Consider the following 16,169-nt stretch of genomic DNA (forward strand, 5'->3'; position numbering starts at 1 on the left):
CTGTTCTACTAAAAAAATACAAAAACTAGCCGAGCGTGGTGGCTTCTGTAGTCCCACACTGAGCTGAGGCGGAGAACATGCCAAACCCGGGAGGTGGAGCTTGCAGTGAGCCGGGAGATCCGGCCACTGCACTCCAGCCCGGCCACGGTCCCCAAAAAGCGTCGGGCGCTGTGGCCTTCAAGCCTGTAATCCTTGTGCACTTTGGGAGGCCGAGACGGGCGGATCACGAGGTCAGGAGATCGAGACTACTTGTTAATAAATAGATTGTGAAACCCTCGCTCTACTAAAAGTACAAAAAACTAGCCGGGCGAGGTGGCGTGGCGCCCAGTCCTCCAGCTACTTGGGAGGCTGAGGGGCAGGAGAATGTCGCGGAACCCGGGAGGCGGAGCTTGCAGTGAGCTGAGATCTGGCCACTGCACTCCAGCCTGGGCGACAGAGCGACTCCATCTCAAAAAAAACAAACAAAGAGTCTCTGCGACTTTAAATTTCTCTGTTGTCCTAGTTGGGACGCTTTACTTGTTTCTGCCATATGTTGCACAGGCTGGTTTCAAACTCCTAGGCTCAAGCACCTGTTCGCCAGCCTCCCTCGGCAAGGCTGGGATTACAAGCGCAGCCACCACCGCCTTCACCTTGCTTTTTTCACTTATTATAACATAGACTGAAATAATTTTGTACCACACCATAGCACTCTTCCTCGTTTTCCTTTTTTTCCACTCTAGGATCCATTCACTTTCCATGCATTGTATTTGGTCATCTTCTCCCTTAGTCCAGTGAACTAATTGCCTTTTTCTTTGTTTTTCATGACACTAACATTTGGAAGAAGCTTGTAAGTAAAAGCTATTGTCTTGAAAACATTCCATGATCTGACTTCTCTTGTTTCCTTAGATTGATTCAGGTTAAAATACAGGGCCGGGCACGTGGCTCAAGCCTGTAATCTCAAGACTTTTTCTGCCACCAGGTGCCTGTAGATCAAGACCATCCTGCTGCTAACAGGGTGAAACTCCGCCTCTACTAAAAATACAAAAAACTAGGCCGGGCGAGGTGAAGGGCGCCTGTAGTCCCAGCTACTCGGGAGGCTGAGGCAGGAGAACATGTGAACCTCGAGGCGGAGCTTGCAGTGAGCTGAGATCCCGCCACTGCATTCCAGCCTGGGCTGCACAGAGCCAGACTCCTCTCAAAAAAAAACATATATACATATATTGCAGCTTGGATTTTTGAGACGGAGTTCAAGCTCTGTCGCCCAGGCTGGAGTGCAGCGGCCGGATCTCAGCTCACTGGCGGCCTTGCCTCCCGGTTTACGCCATTCTCCTGCCTCAGCCTCCCGAGTAGCTGGGGACTACAGGCGCCAGCCACCTCGCCTGCTAGTTTTTGTATTTCTATGCAGAGACGGGTTTCACCATGTTAGCCAGGATGGTCTCATCTCCTGACTCGATCCCACCATCTCGGCCTCCCAAAGTGCTGGGATTACAGGCTTGAGCCACGCCTCGCCTGGAATGCTTTTTTGTACCAGTAGGTTGTTGCCCATGCTAGTGGCTCACAGCTGTAATCCCAGCACTTTGGGAGGCCGAGGTGGACGGATCACCTGAGGTCAGGAGCTCGAGACCAACCTGGACAACACTTTGAAACCCTGTCTTTACTAAAAATACAAGAAAATTAGCTGACACAGTGGCGCACACCTGTAGCCCCAGCTACTTGGGAAGCTGAGGCTGGAGAATCGCTTGAACCCGGGAGGTAGAGGTTGCAGTGAGCTGAGATCACGCCACTGCACTCCAACCTGGGCAACAGAGCCACACTGTCTCAAAAAAAAAAAAAAAAAAAATTATTTAGTACAATATATTGTCTCTTGGATGCTTGTACTTGAGGAAAAGCAGATTGAATAAAAGTAGAGGCTTGTAGGGAGACTTCAGGTCCTATAAATATAAAAGATAACTTTTTTTTTTTTTTTTTTTGGAGAGACAAGGTCTCACTATGTAGTCCAGGGTGGTCTTGAACTCCTGAGCCCAAACAATCCTCCCACCTTGGCCTCCCAAAGTGTTGGGATTACAGGTATGAGCCACCACACCTAACCTAAAGATACCATTCTTGATTCAAAACATGGCTTTATATATTCACATTGTTTGGTCCAAAAAGTAAAATAAAAATTTTTTAAAAAGTAAAAATAGGCTGGGCACAGTGGCTCACTCCTGTAATCCCAGCACTTTGGGAGGCCCAGGGGGGCAGATCACCTGAAGTCAGGAGTTCGAGACCAGCCTAGCCAACATGGTGAAACCCCAACTCTACTAGAAATACAAATACAAATATTAGCCGGATGCGGTGGTGGGCGCCTGTAATCCCAGTGATTCGGGAGGCTGAGGCAAGAGAATTGCTTGAATCCAAGAGACGGAGATTGGCAGTGAACTTAGATCGCGCCACTGCACTCCAGCCTGGTCGACAGAGCGAGACTCCGTCTAAAAAAAAAAAAAAGTTATTTAGTACAACATATTTTCTCTTGGATGCTTGTGCTTGAGAAAAAGCAGATGCAATGAGAGGTAGAGGCTTATAGGATGTGGAAGGAGACTTCAGGTCCTATAAATATGAAAGATAACAATATTCTTTTTTTTTTTTTTTTGTAGAAACAGGGTCTCACTATGTAGCCCAGGATGGTCTTGAACTCCTGAGCTCAAGCAGTCCTCCTGCCTTGGCCTCCCAGAGTGTTGGGATTACAGGCATGAGCCACCACACCTAACCTAAAGATACCATTCTTGATTCAAAACATGCTTTTATATGTTCACACTGTTCTGTCCAAAAAGTAAAATTAAAATCTTTTTAAAAATAAAAATAGGCGGCCGGGCGAGGTGGCTCACGCTTGTAATCCCAGCACTTTGGGAGGCCGAGTGGATCATGAGGTCAGGCTAACACAGTGAAACCCCATCTCTACTAAAGATACAAAAAATTAGCCGGGCGTGGTGGTGGGTGCCTGTAGTCCCAGCTACTCGGGAGGCTGAGGCAGGAGAATGGCGTGAACCCGGGAGGCGGAGCTTACAGTGAGCTGAGATCGCACCACTGCACTCCAGCCTGGGCAACAGAGCAAGACTCTGTCTCAAAAAAAAAAATTAAAAATTAAAATAGTCCGGGCATGGTGGCTCACTTCTGTAATCCCAGCACTTTGGGAGGCCAAGGTGGGCAGATCACCTGAAGTCAGGAGTTGAGACCAGCCTAGCCGACATGGTGAAACCCTGTCTCTACTAAAAATACAAAAGTTAGCCAGATGCGGTGGCGGGCGCCTGTAATCCCAGTGACTCAGGAGGCTGAGGCAAGAGAATCGCTTGAACCCAGGAGACGGTGGTTGGCAGTGAACCAAGATCACGCCACTGCACTCCAGCCTGGGCGACAAAGCAAGACTCCATCTCAAAAAAAGAGTTTTTAAAAATAGGCCAGGCACAATGGCTCACGCCTGTAATCCCGGCACTTTGGGAGGCCAAGGCAGGTGGATCACTGGAGGTCAGGAGTTAAAGACCAGCCTGACCAACATGGTGAAACCCCATCTCTACTAAAAATACAAAAAAATTAGCTGGGCGTGGTGGCACATGCATGTAATTCCAGTTACTTGGGAGGGTGGGGAAAGAGAATAGCTTGAACCTGGGAGACAGAGATTGCAGTGAGCGGAGATCACGCCACCGCACTTCAGCCTGGGCGACAGAGTGAGACTCCGTCTCAAAAAGATTTAAAAAAAAAAATGGTTTTACGTAAATTTACCTTGTAACCCAACAATTTCACTCATCGGTTTCTACCCAAGAGAATTAAAACATATGTCCACACAAAACCTTGTACATGTTCACAGCAGTGTTAATAATAGCCAAAAAGTAGAAACAACCCAAATGTCCATCAGCTGATAAGCAAAGTATGGGATATCCACATAATGGAATATTATTCAGCAATAAAAAGAAATGTAACCAGGCAGAGTGGCCAGCACTTGTAGTTCTAGCTACTTTGGAAGCTGAGGCAGGAGGATCGCTTAATCTCAGGAGTTCAAGGTTTAGCATGGTATGACTGTGCCTGTGAATAGCCACTGGACTCTGGCCTGGGCAACACATCAAGACCCCATCTCTAAAAAAGAAATGAAGTACTAATGCATGCTACAAAATGAATGTGTGTTGAAAACATCCAAAATGAATGAAGTTACAAAAGACCATATATTACATTATTTCATTTGTATGAAATACCCAGAAAAGACATCTGTAAAAGAAAGTAGATTAGTTTGTCTAGGGCTAGAGGTGGGAACAGGGATTTAGTGAATGAGGCATCTTTTTGGGATGATAGAAATGTTCTAAAACTGGATCTTGGAGATGGCTGCACAACTAAGTAAATATTAAAAAGTATTAAATTGTACACTTGAAATGGGTGGATTTTATGTTATATAAATTATACCTCAATAAAGCTGGGTTTGATTAAAAAAACATGGTTCTTTCCTTACTAGTGCACCAGCACTACACACAATTACCAGCCAGAATTAGTCAATTTTTATAACAAACAGAAGGATATTTTGCTGAGATGACTGGAAGAGGCAAAGCACATTAAATGATGTCTTGTCTTTACAACTCCAGCCCCTAGTATGGTAATGCTTGTAACATAGTAGTAGCTTAATAATTATTTGCTGAGGCTGGGCACGATGGTTCATGCCTGTAATCCCAGCACTTTGGGAGGCCTAGGCAGGCGGATCACCTGAGCTCAGGAGTTTGAGACCCAGCTGGGCAACATGGTGAAACCCTGTCTCTACTAAAATTCAAAAATTAGCCGGGCATGGTGGCACACCCCTGTAGTCCCAGCTACTCCAGAGGCTGAGGCATGAGAATCGCTTGAGCCCGGGAGGCGGAGGTTGCAGTGAGCCAACATCACACCACTGCACTCCAGCTTGGGCTACAGAGTGAGACTCCATCTCCAAAAAAAAAAAAAAAAAAAAAGTCTGAACAGCATCTAGTTTCAGGCACTAAAAAGGGTAAGACATCAGTTTGAAAAGAGCCTCCTATCAGGAACAATATTATGAATTCCTTCTATACTCAGCTAAATAAACATCAAGTTTATGTTCAAGTTTGGGTGAAAGAATGGTGAAATCATTGGTGCTTTATAAAAAGTTTATGGGGACAATGCCATAAAGAAATCAGCAGTTGGCTGGGTGAGGTGGCTCACGCCTCTAATTCCAGCACTTTAGGAGGCCAAGGTGGGTGAATTTCTTGAGGCCAGGAGTTCGAAACCAGCCTGGCCAACATGGTGAAACCCTGCTTCTACTAAAAATACAAAAATTATCTGGGCGTGGTGGCGAGCCTGTCATCCCAGCTACCGGTGGCTGAGGCATGAGAATTGAACTCCAGGAGGTAGAGGTTGCAGTGAGCCAAAATTGCGCATCAGACTTCACTTCTGTGACAGAGCAAGACTCTCTTGAAGAAATGCTGCTTACAAATAGATAACTCATTGTAAGAAGGACAAGACAATTATTGAAGGAAGGGTGCAGCTGGAGACCACCTATTTTTCTTTTTTTTTTGAGACAGGACTGACTCTTTTGTTTTTATTTTGAGATGGAGTCTTGTTTCCGTCACCAGGCTGGAGTGTGGCACCTCGCTCACCTCCGCCCTGGGTTCAAGCAATTCTCCCGCTTCAGCTCCCTCGAAAGAGCAGACTATAGGCACGCACTCACCATGCCTGGGTAATTCTTTTTTCTTTTCTTTTCTTTTTTTTTTTTTTTTTTTTTTTTGAGATCGAGTCTCATTTCTCTGCCACCAGGCTGGGAGCGTGGCCTTGATCTCAGCTCTCACTCGCAGCTCCTCCCGGTTCACGCCTTATTCTCCTGCCCCCAGCCTCCCCGAGTAGCTGGGACTACAGGCGCCTGCCACCTCAGCCCGGCTAGTTTTGTATTTTTTTTAGTAGATCGGTTTCACTGTTAGCCAGGATGGTCTCTGATCTCCTGGACTTGTGATCCTACCATCTCGCCCCTCCCTAAAAATGCTGGGATTACAGGTTTGAGCCACCGCGGCTCGGCCATCTCTTTTCTTTTCTTTCTTTTTTTTTTTTTTTTTTTTTAAGTAGAGACAGGGTTTTGCCATGTTGACAGGCTGGTCTTGAACTCCTGGCTTCAAGTGATCCGCCCGCCTCAGCCTCCCAAAGTGCTGGGATTACAGGTGCGTACTACCACGCCTGGCCCTGAGACAGGGTCTGACTCTCGTCACCCAGGCTGGAGTGCACTGGTCCAATCTCAGCTCACTGCAACCTCTCCCTCTGGGGCTCACCCTTCCGATTACTGGGACTACAGGCACACATTACAACGTCCAGCTAATTTTTGTATTTTTTGTAGAAATGGTTTCACGGCCGGGCGCAGTAGCTCACGCCTGTAATCCCAGCACTTTTGGAGGCCAAGGCGGGCGAATCACGAGGTCAGGAGATCGAGACCATCCTGGCTAACACGGTGAAACCTCGCCTCTACTAAAACTACAAAAAATTAGCAGGGCGTAGTGGCATGCTATGCTTGTTTTAAAACAAGGCAAAGCAAAACTTACAACTACAAAACCCTGTAGTCCCAGCTACTCAGGAGGCTGAGGCAGGAGAATGGCATGAACCCGGGAGGCGGAGCTTGCAGTGAGCCGAGTTCGTGCCACTGCACTCCAGCCTGGGCGACAGAGGGAGGACTCTGTCTCAAAAAAAGAAACAGGGTTTTACCATATTGCCCAGACTGGTCTCCAACTCTTGAGCTCCAGCCCACCTCGGCCTCCCAAAGTGCTGGGATTACAGATGTGAGCCATCATACCCGGCCTTTCCTCAGTTCATTATGTAAAAAAACTGCATTTGACTGGTTAAATTCTCAGGACCCTCAGTTCTTTCAGGATGGACTAAATTGCTGGTATCATTGTAAAAGTGTGTTGGCCAGGCGCGGTGGCTCATGCCTGTAACCCCAGCACTTTGGGAGGTTGAGGCTGGCAGATCACCTGAGGTCAGGAGTTCAAGACCAGCCTGGACAACATGGTGAGACCCCATCTCTACTAAAAACACAAAAATTAGCCAGGTGTTTTTATGACCTGTAATCCCAGCTACTCGGGAGGCTGAGACACAAGAATCACTTGAACCCAGAAGGCAGAGGTTGCAGTGAGCTGAGATCATACCACTACACTCCAGCCTGGGTGACAGAATGAGACTGTGTCTTAAATATTAATACATAAATAATAAAAATGAACTTTCCTAATAACTCAGGACCTACCCATCTAGGAATAAACCATCCTAGCCATGAGAGAACAGACAAAACCTGGAACCAGAGACTCATTTTCTTCTAAAGTGCTTTCTCCAGAAGATTTTTAAAAATAAAAGGAAATGTGGGAAAATAAGCAGGTCCCCAAATCACTAAGCTAAAGGGGAAAAGTCAAACTGGAACTGCCCAGGCAAACCTGCCTCCCTTTTTATTCAAAGTCATCCCTCTGCTCACTGAGATAAATGCATATCTGATTGCCGCCTTTGGAGAGGCTAATCAGAAACTCAAAAGAACCATTTGTCTCTTATTTACCTATGACCTGAAAGCACCCCCACCCCCCCCTTGCTTGGAGATGTCCCGCCTTTCCAGACTGAACCAATGTTCATCTGACATATATTCATTGATGTCTGGTTTCTTCACGATATAAAACCAAACTGCTCTGACTACCTTGGGCACATGTTTTCAGGACTTCCAGAGGCTGTGTCACGGGCTCACATCCTCAATCTTGGCAAAATAAAACTCTCTAAATTAACTGAGACTTGTCTCAAATTTTCAGGGTTCACATGTCCAACCTGGACTCGCCACAGCCATTAGACAACCAATGGTGTCAACAGTGAAGAGCTATCCAAAGTTAAGGGTACAGTGATGAAAGAAAAGCAAAAAAAAAAGAAAGAAAAAAACAACAAACACTTTAGCCCATGGTGAGGGAAAAGAGAAACCAGAAGAAAAGGAAGGAGAATAGGAAGCTTATGTAACCTTTTATCTTCTATCAATACTTGATATCTGCTTGACTTTCAGGTTCCAGATTCTCCAAGAGGCTTGACAGATTTATCAAATAAAAACACAAGATGGCCCATTAAATTTGAATTTCAGATAAACAATAATGTTTTAGTGTATGTTCCAAATATTGCATGGTATATACACTGAAAAATTTCTGTTGAAAAAAAATACAGAATTTGGGGATTTAGAAAAATTATAGAAAATTATCTGTTTATTTGAAGTTCAAATTTAACAGGGCATTGGGTATTTTATCTGTCAGCCCTGTCCAGGAGGCTGTGCCGACCAAACCTTGTCAAAGAACAACAGGGAGGCTACCACAGAACAAAGCACAGACACTTTACCCACTGCAGGGGGGTGGGGACCATGCAATCCCTTAGCTTCCTTTCCTAAACTCTCAAAAACCCAATGCTATTTGGCAGGGAGCATGTGTGCACAGTGCACCAGGTGAAGAAGTAAGTTTTCCTTCCGGATCAAATGAAAAAGTTCGAAAATACAAGCAGGGAAGAGAAGCAGGCCCACTAGGACATGGAATCTGACTCTTATTGCCCCGGGGCAAGCTTAGCAACTCCAGCAAAACTTGAACTCCTTTATAACCACAAGGGGAACGACCTCAGTGGCTAGAGATATGGATCTGGGACGCGCTCAGTGGCTCACATCTGTAATCCCAGCACTTTGGGAAGCAGAGGCGGGTGGATCACCAGGGGTCAGGAGTTCCAGACCAGTCTGGCCAACATGCTGATACGCCGTCTCTACTAAAAATACAAAAATTAGTTGGGCGTGGTGGTGGGCACCTGTAATCCCAGCTACTCGGGAGGCTGAGGCAGGAAAATCGCTTGAGCCCAGGAGGTGGAGGTTGCAGTGAGCTGAGATAGTGCCACTGCACTCCAGCCTGAGCAACAAAGTGAGACTCCGTCTCAAAAAAAAAAAAAAAAAGGATCAAACATGCTAAAACTTTTGGAGCAACTAAAAGACCTCAAAAGGCACACAGAGCTGAATAAATACACAGGGAGATGTTCCGAGCAGGGAAGGACAGGAAGCAAGCATGACAGCCTGTGTAGACTCAAGCTAAACCCAGACACGAGGGCAAAAGAGAAGTCTCAGAAAAAGCACAGAACTCCAACAATGACTGGCAGGACAGTATTTTATTTGTTTGTTTTATTTAGGGGCTTAACTTATTTTTTTTCTCCTTTTTCTTTTAATAGAGATGAGGGTCTCCCTATGTTGCCTAGGCCGCTCTGGAACTCCTGGCCTCAAGCAATCCTCCTGCCTCGGCCTTGTGAGTAGCTGGGATTACGGGAGTGAGCAACTGCACCCTATTGGAGGTTAACCTTGAGTAGTCTGTCCTTAAAGCTGAAAGTGAGAGGGGCCACAGGGAAGACTCAGACATAAGCTTTTTTTCAGAGGGATTGGTAATTCCACATCACAAGGCCCATAGTGCTATCAGAATGTGATAGCAGATCTCACTGTCAGATCCCACCTCCAATGCACTATCATGACTAAGGGCCAGACCCATCTCCTAAAGCAGAGGAACAAATAAGACTATGCTGATAAACATTTGTCTCAAAGGCATGAAGAGGAAAACACCAAAAGAACAAGACTACATTATGCTTTTTGGTTTTACAGCCTCTTCCTTGGAAATTCCTAGTTCCCATTAACCCAGCTTCTTTGAAATGGTGTCGGCCAGGCACGGTGGCTCACGCCTGTAATCCCAACACTTTGGGAGGCTGAGGTGGGTGGATCACGAGGTCATGAGTTCAAGACCAGCCTAGCCAAGATGGTGAAACCCTGTTTCTACTAAAAATACAAAAATTAGCTCGGTGCAGTGGCAGGTGCCTGTAATCCTAGCTGCTTAGGAGTCTGAGGCAGAGAATTGCTTGAACCCAGGAGGCGGAGGTTGCAGTGAGCCGAGATTATGCCACTGCACTCCAGCCTGGGCGACAGAGCGAGACTCCATCTGAAAAGAAAAAAAAAAATGATGTCACCAGACATATTAATAGGTGTTGCATGGGACCAAAAAAAAAAATTCAGTGGTGAAATAAGTTTGAGAAATGTTTCATAACGTCACATTAACTTATAAAGTCTTGCCATTAAAGAACCTGTTCAGTTTTATTTATTTATTTGTTCATTTTTGAGACAGAGTCTCCCTTTGTCACCCAGGCTGGAGTACAGTGGTACAAACCCAGCTCACAGCAGCCTCGACCTCCCAGGCTCAAGTGATCCTCCCACCTCAGCCCCTCAAGTAGCTGGGACTACAGGCGCACACCACCACACCCGGCTAGTTTTTTGTATTTTTTAGTAGAGACGGGGTTTCACCGGGTTAGCCAGGATGGTCTCGATCTCCTGACCTCGTGATCCGCCCGTCTCGGCCTCCCAAAGTGCTGGGATTACAAATATTCACATATTTTGTAGAGATGGTTTTGCCATGTTGCCCAGGTTGGTCTCAAACTCCTGAGCTCAAGCCATCTACATGCTTTGGCATCCCGAAGTGCTGGGATTATAGGCATGAGCAACCGTGCTCACCACTATTTTAAATTGCTGGTTCTTGAACCTATTTGATGACAGAACCGTTTTTTCCCTTTTTTTTTTTTTTTAAATCCCAGTAGGAAGAACAGAGTTCTGTTCTTCTGACAGAACTCTTCTAAGGAACATCTATTACCATCTCACAGAACTTTAAAAAATGCTCCTAAACCATTTTTGTGAAAATGTCTCATCTCAAGAATGGGAGTAACATGTCAACATTGGGAACACCCAGGAATCACACAAATATGGTTTCCTTTTTTTTTGTTTTGTTTTGTTTTGTTTTTGAGACGGAGTCTTGCTCTATCACCCAGGCTGGAGTGCAGTGGCATGATCTCGGCTCACTGCAAGCTCCGCCTCCCAGGTTCATGCCATTCTCCTGTCTCAGCCTCAGGAGTAGCTGGGACTACAGGCAGCCACCACCACACCCGGCTAATTTTTTGTATTTTTTAGTAGAGACAGGGTTTCACCGTGTTAGGACAGTCTCGATCTCCTGACCTTGTGATCCGCCCGCCTCGGCCTCCCAAAGTGCTGGGATTACACGCGTGAGCCACCGCGCCCAGCCCATAATATGGTTTTCAAAAATTAGTTGCCCAGGCACGGTAGCTCACACCTGTAATCCCAGCACTTTGGGAGGCCAAGATGGGAGGATCACTTGAGCTCAGGAGTTCAAGACCAGCCCGGGTGACATGGTGAAACACCATCTCTACAAAAATACAAAAATTAACCAGACATGGTGACACGCACTCATGGTCCCAGCTACTTGGGGGGCTGAGGCAAGAGGATCCCTTGAGCCTGGGATGTCGAGATGGCAGTGAGCCATGTTCATGCCACTGCCACTGCAGTCCAGCCTCCATGGATGACAAAGCAAGACCTGTCGCGATAACCTCCCCCCCCCCAAAAAAAAAAGCAACCTCGTATATGAAAGTTTAAAGCAATGATTTAAAAACTGAATAACCAGCCGGGCATGGTGGCTCACACCTATAATCCCAGCACTTTGGGAGGCAGAGGCAGGCAGATCACCTGAAGTCAGGAGTTTGAGACCAGCCTGGCCAACATGGTGAGAGTCCGTCTCTACTAAGAATACAAAAATTAGCCAGGTGTGGTAGTGCGTGCCTATGGTCCCAGCTACTCAGGAGGCTGAGGCAGAAGGCAGGAGAATTGCTTGAAACTTAGGAGGCGGAGGTTGCAGTAAGCCAAGATCGTGCCACTGCACTCCAGCCTGGGTGACAGTGAGATTCTCAAAAAAATAATAAAAATAGGCCGGGCATGGTGGCTTACACCTGTAATCCCAGCACTTTGGGAGGCTGAGATGGGTGGATCATCTGAGGTCAGGAGTTCGAGACCAGTCTGGCCAACATGGTGAAACCCTGTCTCTACTAAAAATACGAAAGAATTAGCCGGGCATGGTGGCGGGTGCCTGTAATCCCAGCTATTCGGGAGGCTGAGGCAGGAGAATTGCTGGAACCTGGGAGGTGGAGGTTGCAGTGAGCCGAGATCATATCATTGCACTCCAGCCTGGGTGACAAGAAAGAAACTCCGTCTCAAAAAATATTAACAATAATAATAATAATAAATAAATAAAAACCGGATAACCTTGTCCTTCTGTGAGGCACTTGCTCAGTGGTAAATACAGCAAGGAAAGCTCCAATTAGATTTAAAAGCAGACAAGCAAAAGTCTACAATGAACAGTCCTAAGCTGCTCTGCTTACCATTACCTGGCCAGGAGAGAAAAGAACAGCACTGAGTGGCACCTCCTCTTACCACTTCGACAGGGGACACACACACACACACACACACACACACACACACCTTCCTCCAAAAAGTCAGACCAAACTTCAAAGCAGCTATGCACAAATAAGTCTGTCTTCATTCCTCCAAAAGCTCAATATCCTGCAGTCTAGGGTTTCTAGAAGAGACAAATGGCTCATGCTGGCACTCTTTAACTGCTGACAAAGGAATATCACCCTTATACTTCTTAGGTGCAGTCCCCAGGTAGCACCCAGAAGCTATAAGAGGATGCACTTCTTGGTGTTCTTTGTAGCAGAGTAAAGGACAGCCCAGACAGCTTCTAAAAATACCTCATGCACCCCATCTTGCATCAGGGCCGAATATTTCAGATACTTCACAGCCCCCAACTGCTTAGCCAGGGAAGTGCCTTGCTGGGGAGTCATGGGCACTAGGCTCTGCTCCTTCAGCTTCTTCACTGTCTCAAGGTCACTCCACAGGTCCCTCTTGGTGCCTACCAGCAGAACAGGCACATTGGGGCAATGATGGGAGACCTCTGGGTGCCACTTATGCCTCACATTGGCATAAGAGGATAGGTTCCCAGTGGAAAAACAAAGAACAAAGATACTGGTCTGGGGTTAGGAGAGTGTTCGCAGTCAGTCATACTCCTCTTGGCCAGCAGTGTCCCACGTGTTCAGGCTGACGATTTGCCCATCCACAGATGTCTGGACGCTATGGTTGTCAGACAGTGGGGATAATACTCCTCAGGAAAGGCGTTTGTTGTGTAACTGATGAGGAGGCAGGTTTTACCTATAGCCTCATCTCCTACAACCACACATGTGATTGTCTGCATTCTTCCCTTGTTGTCCTATGTACAAGAGAAAAGATATTCAGAGATACTTGGTTAATGTAGGGAGCTATTCTAAACATTTCTCTGAGGAGAAGATGGGGAGGATAAGATGCTACCTCTCTATACCCTTAATGCTATAAAAGAGTCCAGCTGCAAAGGGTTGGCGTATAAGTCAGAGTTCTTACCCTGGAGTCTATGTGGACTACAGAGGATGGAGCTTCAGTAGGTCCTAGAAACCTCTTCTGAGGTTGTGTACAATACTATGTATATGTGCACAATTGAATTTTTCTGGAAAGAAGATCCAGAGCTGTCACCAGTATCCCACAAAAGGCTTTTTAATCTTTTGGTGAGCTCAAAAGATTAAAAACCATTCATACACATAGGTATTTGTGTTACACTGTTGTCATAAGGTCTGGATCTACTATATCAAAAGGTGCTAAAATATTATGGGTGCTCAATAAATGGTTAGTAATTTTTAAATTCTTTTCTTTTTTTTTTTTTTTTTTTTGAGGCCCAGTCTGCTTCAGTCGCCAGGCTGGGAGTGCAGTGGCCGGATTTCAAGCTCACTGCAAGCCTCCGCCTCCGGGTTTTCGCCATTCTCCTGCCTCAGCCTCGAGTGGCAGGGACTACGAGCCACCTCGCCCGGCTAGTTTTTAAGTATTTTTTAGTAGAGACGGGGTTTCACCCGTGTTATGCAGGATGGTCTCGAGACTCGGCCTAAATGTCCGCCGATCTCGGCTCCCAAAGTGCTGGATGAAACTTGAACAGCGCCCGGCTTAATTCCCCAAAATTATCATAGAAGGTTTCCAGGGTTGAATCAAGAAACATGGCTTTCACTTTGGGTCTCTGGCTATATGGGGCAGCAGAGGAACCTCCATTCCTGAAAAACAGAGACATCACACAAAACTGGAGAGAAAGGCAGACAAGTCACACTCAGCTAGAAATGGTTAAAGAGGACTGAAGCTGATTGGCTCGCGCCTGTATTCCCAGCACTTTAGGAGGCCGAGGCGGAGTAGATCACCTGCGGTCCAGGAGTTGAGGCCAGCATGTATGAAACCCATCTCTACAAAATACAAAAAATTAGCCAGGCGTGGTGGCATACATCTGCTGTAATTCACCGGGAGGCTGAGGCAGGAGAATCACTTGAGCCTGGGGGAGGCAGAGGTTGCAGTGAGCGGGGAGTCATGCCATTTGCATTCCAGCCTGGACAACAGAGCAAGACTCTTGTCTCAAAAAAAAAAGGAAAAAGAAAAGAAAGAAAAGAAAAAAAGAAAAAGAAATGGTTAAGAGTCTAGGCTCCAGTCAAGGGCAAAACCCATTTCTCCCTCTATCTTTAATGAACTTGTCGGGTTTTGGTTTTGTTGTTGTTTTAGTAGTCTTGCTCTGTGCTGGCTGGAGTGTGCAGTGGTGTATCTGTCACTGCAGCCTCTGCCCTGAGTGCTGTGCCTCAGCCGGCAACACCCGAGATTGGCGTCGCCACCAGCCCAGCTAATTTTGGATTTTAGTAGGGCAGAGTGTCTCTGCCATATTGATGACCAGGCTGGTCTTGGCTCCTGACCTCACTCTCAAGTACTGGGATTACAGGCTGTGAAAATTTTTAACCTCAGGTTAAATGAAAGGCATCGTGGTACTTATTAGTCCTTCTCCATGGGCAGTACTCATTAAGTGATAGAAGCTGCTATGTTTTCTTAATAATTCTAGTATTCTGCTGGAGAAGGCAAAATTCTGTGCAATGTGGTTGCAATGCTAGATAAACCAGGGGTCTCATCCTTCTTTATGTGAGTAAAACTACGGGTCTTAATGCCACCACACTCATCCCATTTCTTCATGAATCAGTATTTCTGAGTAAATGATATGGCAGAGATGCTCTCCAAAGAAGCTTGTTTATTATGAGTTCCTATATTTATATCCTCTCATATTAATACCCCATCAATGCCTTGCCTCAATTTAGGTCGAAATTACTCCACTTTCTGTAGGTTCTTAACTACTGCCCTAATTTCAGACCTAATTCTTATGTAGTATCTTCTTTAAGTGTCAGAGCACAGAGGAAGGGCATTAAATATATATTTGGTTACAGAAAAAAATTGAGAATGAATTTATTTCTCACCTTGGGGATTTGGGGAAATAGATACATCCCCATCCTGTTACCATTAGCTAAGGTCCATGACCCATATCACCCAGGCAAAAACAAAATAAACACAACACCTCATTTTGGTCAGAATAAAAGAAATTAGGCTGGTGGTGGCTCATGCCTGTAACCCCAGCATTTTTGGGAGGCTGAGGGGAAGGTTGCTTGAGCTCAAGTTTGAGGCCAGCCCTGGGCAACATAGTGAGACTTCGTCTCACTAAAAATAAAAAATTAGCCAGGCATGGTGGCATGTACCTGTAGTCCCAGCTACTTGGGATGCTGAGGTGAGGAAAGTTCCTTGAGCCTGGGAGATGGAGGCTGCAGTGAGCAGCTATGATCATACACCGGACTCCAGCCTGGGTGACAGACGGAGACCCTGTCTCAAAAGAGAGAAAAAAAAGGAGAGAAAAAGAAAAGTGGCTTTCAGGTGTGCTTTCCACAGCCCACTAGGGGTTGCTCTCTGCCCACACAGAGCCAGTTCTGAGTGGTGAGGCCTCCACCTAGAAGTCGTCTTTGCTGGGTTCCACAGCTAAAATAAGTCCAGAGCATAATTTAACTCTGGTAGAAAACCACCCAGGGTATTCACTGACCATCAGCCCGTTCTTTTTCCATCAGGAATGACGCCAGGATCAAACACACAAGGAAGGTCGATAAAGGGCACAGTCATCACCACCTTCCTTGAGAATAGCCTTCTTTGACTTTCCTGATCTGGATAAATTTATTTCCTCTGGTCGTACAACAATTACTGCCGTGCAACTCATTTTCCCAGCTTCCTCTAGGTATCATCAGTGTCCAACACCTCTGCTCAAAGAGACTGCTTTCAAGAACAACAGTGCAGCTTGGGATTGCTGAACGGAGTAAAAAACTCAGGGAGGAGGCTGGGCTCGACTTTAATCCCAGCACTTTGGGAAGCTGAGGAGGGCAGATTGCTTGGAAGTCAGGAGTTCAAGACCAGC

At 46.2% G+C, this 16,169-nt stretch overlaps 1 pseudogene; it reads right to left on the bottom strand.

Annotated features, from left to right (window-relative positions):
• Window positions 1-12,516: 12,516 nt before the first annotated feature.
• On the bottom strand, window positions 12,517-13,108 carry LOC101011094 (annotated as a pseudogene).
• Between the last annotated feature and the right edge of the window lie 3,061 nt (window positions 13,109-16,169).

This window comes from Papio anubis, chromosome X (genome assembly GCF_008728515.1).
Source record: "Papio anubis isolate 15944 chromosome X, Panubis1.0, whole genome shotgun sequence".
NCBI lineage: Eukaryota > Metazoa > Chordata > Mammalia > Primates > Cercopithecidae > Papio > Papio anubis.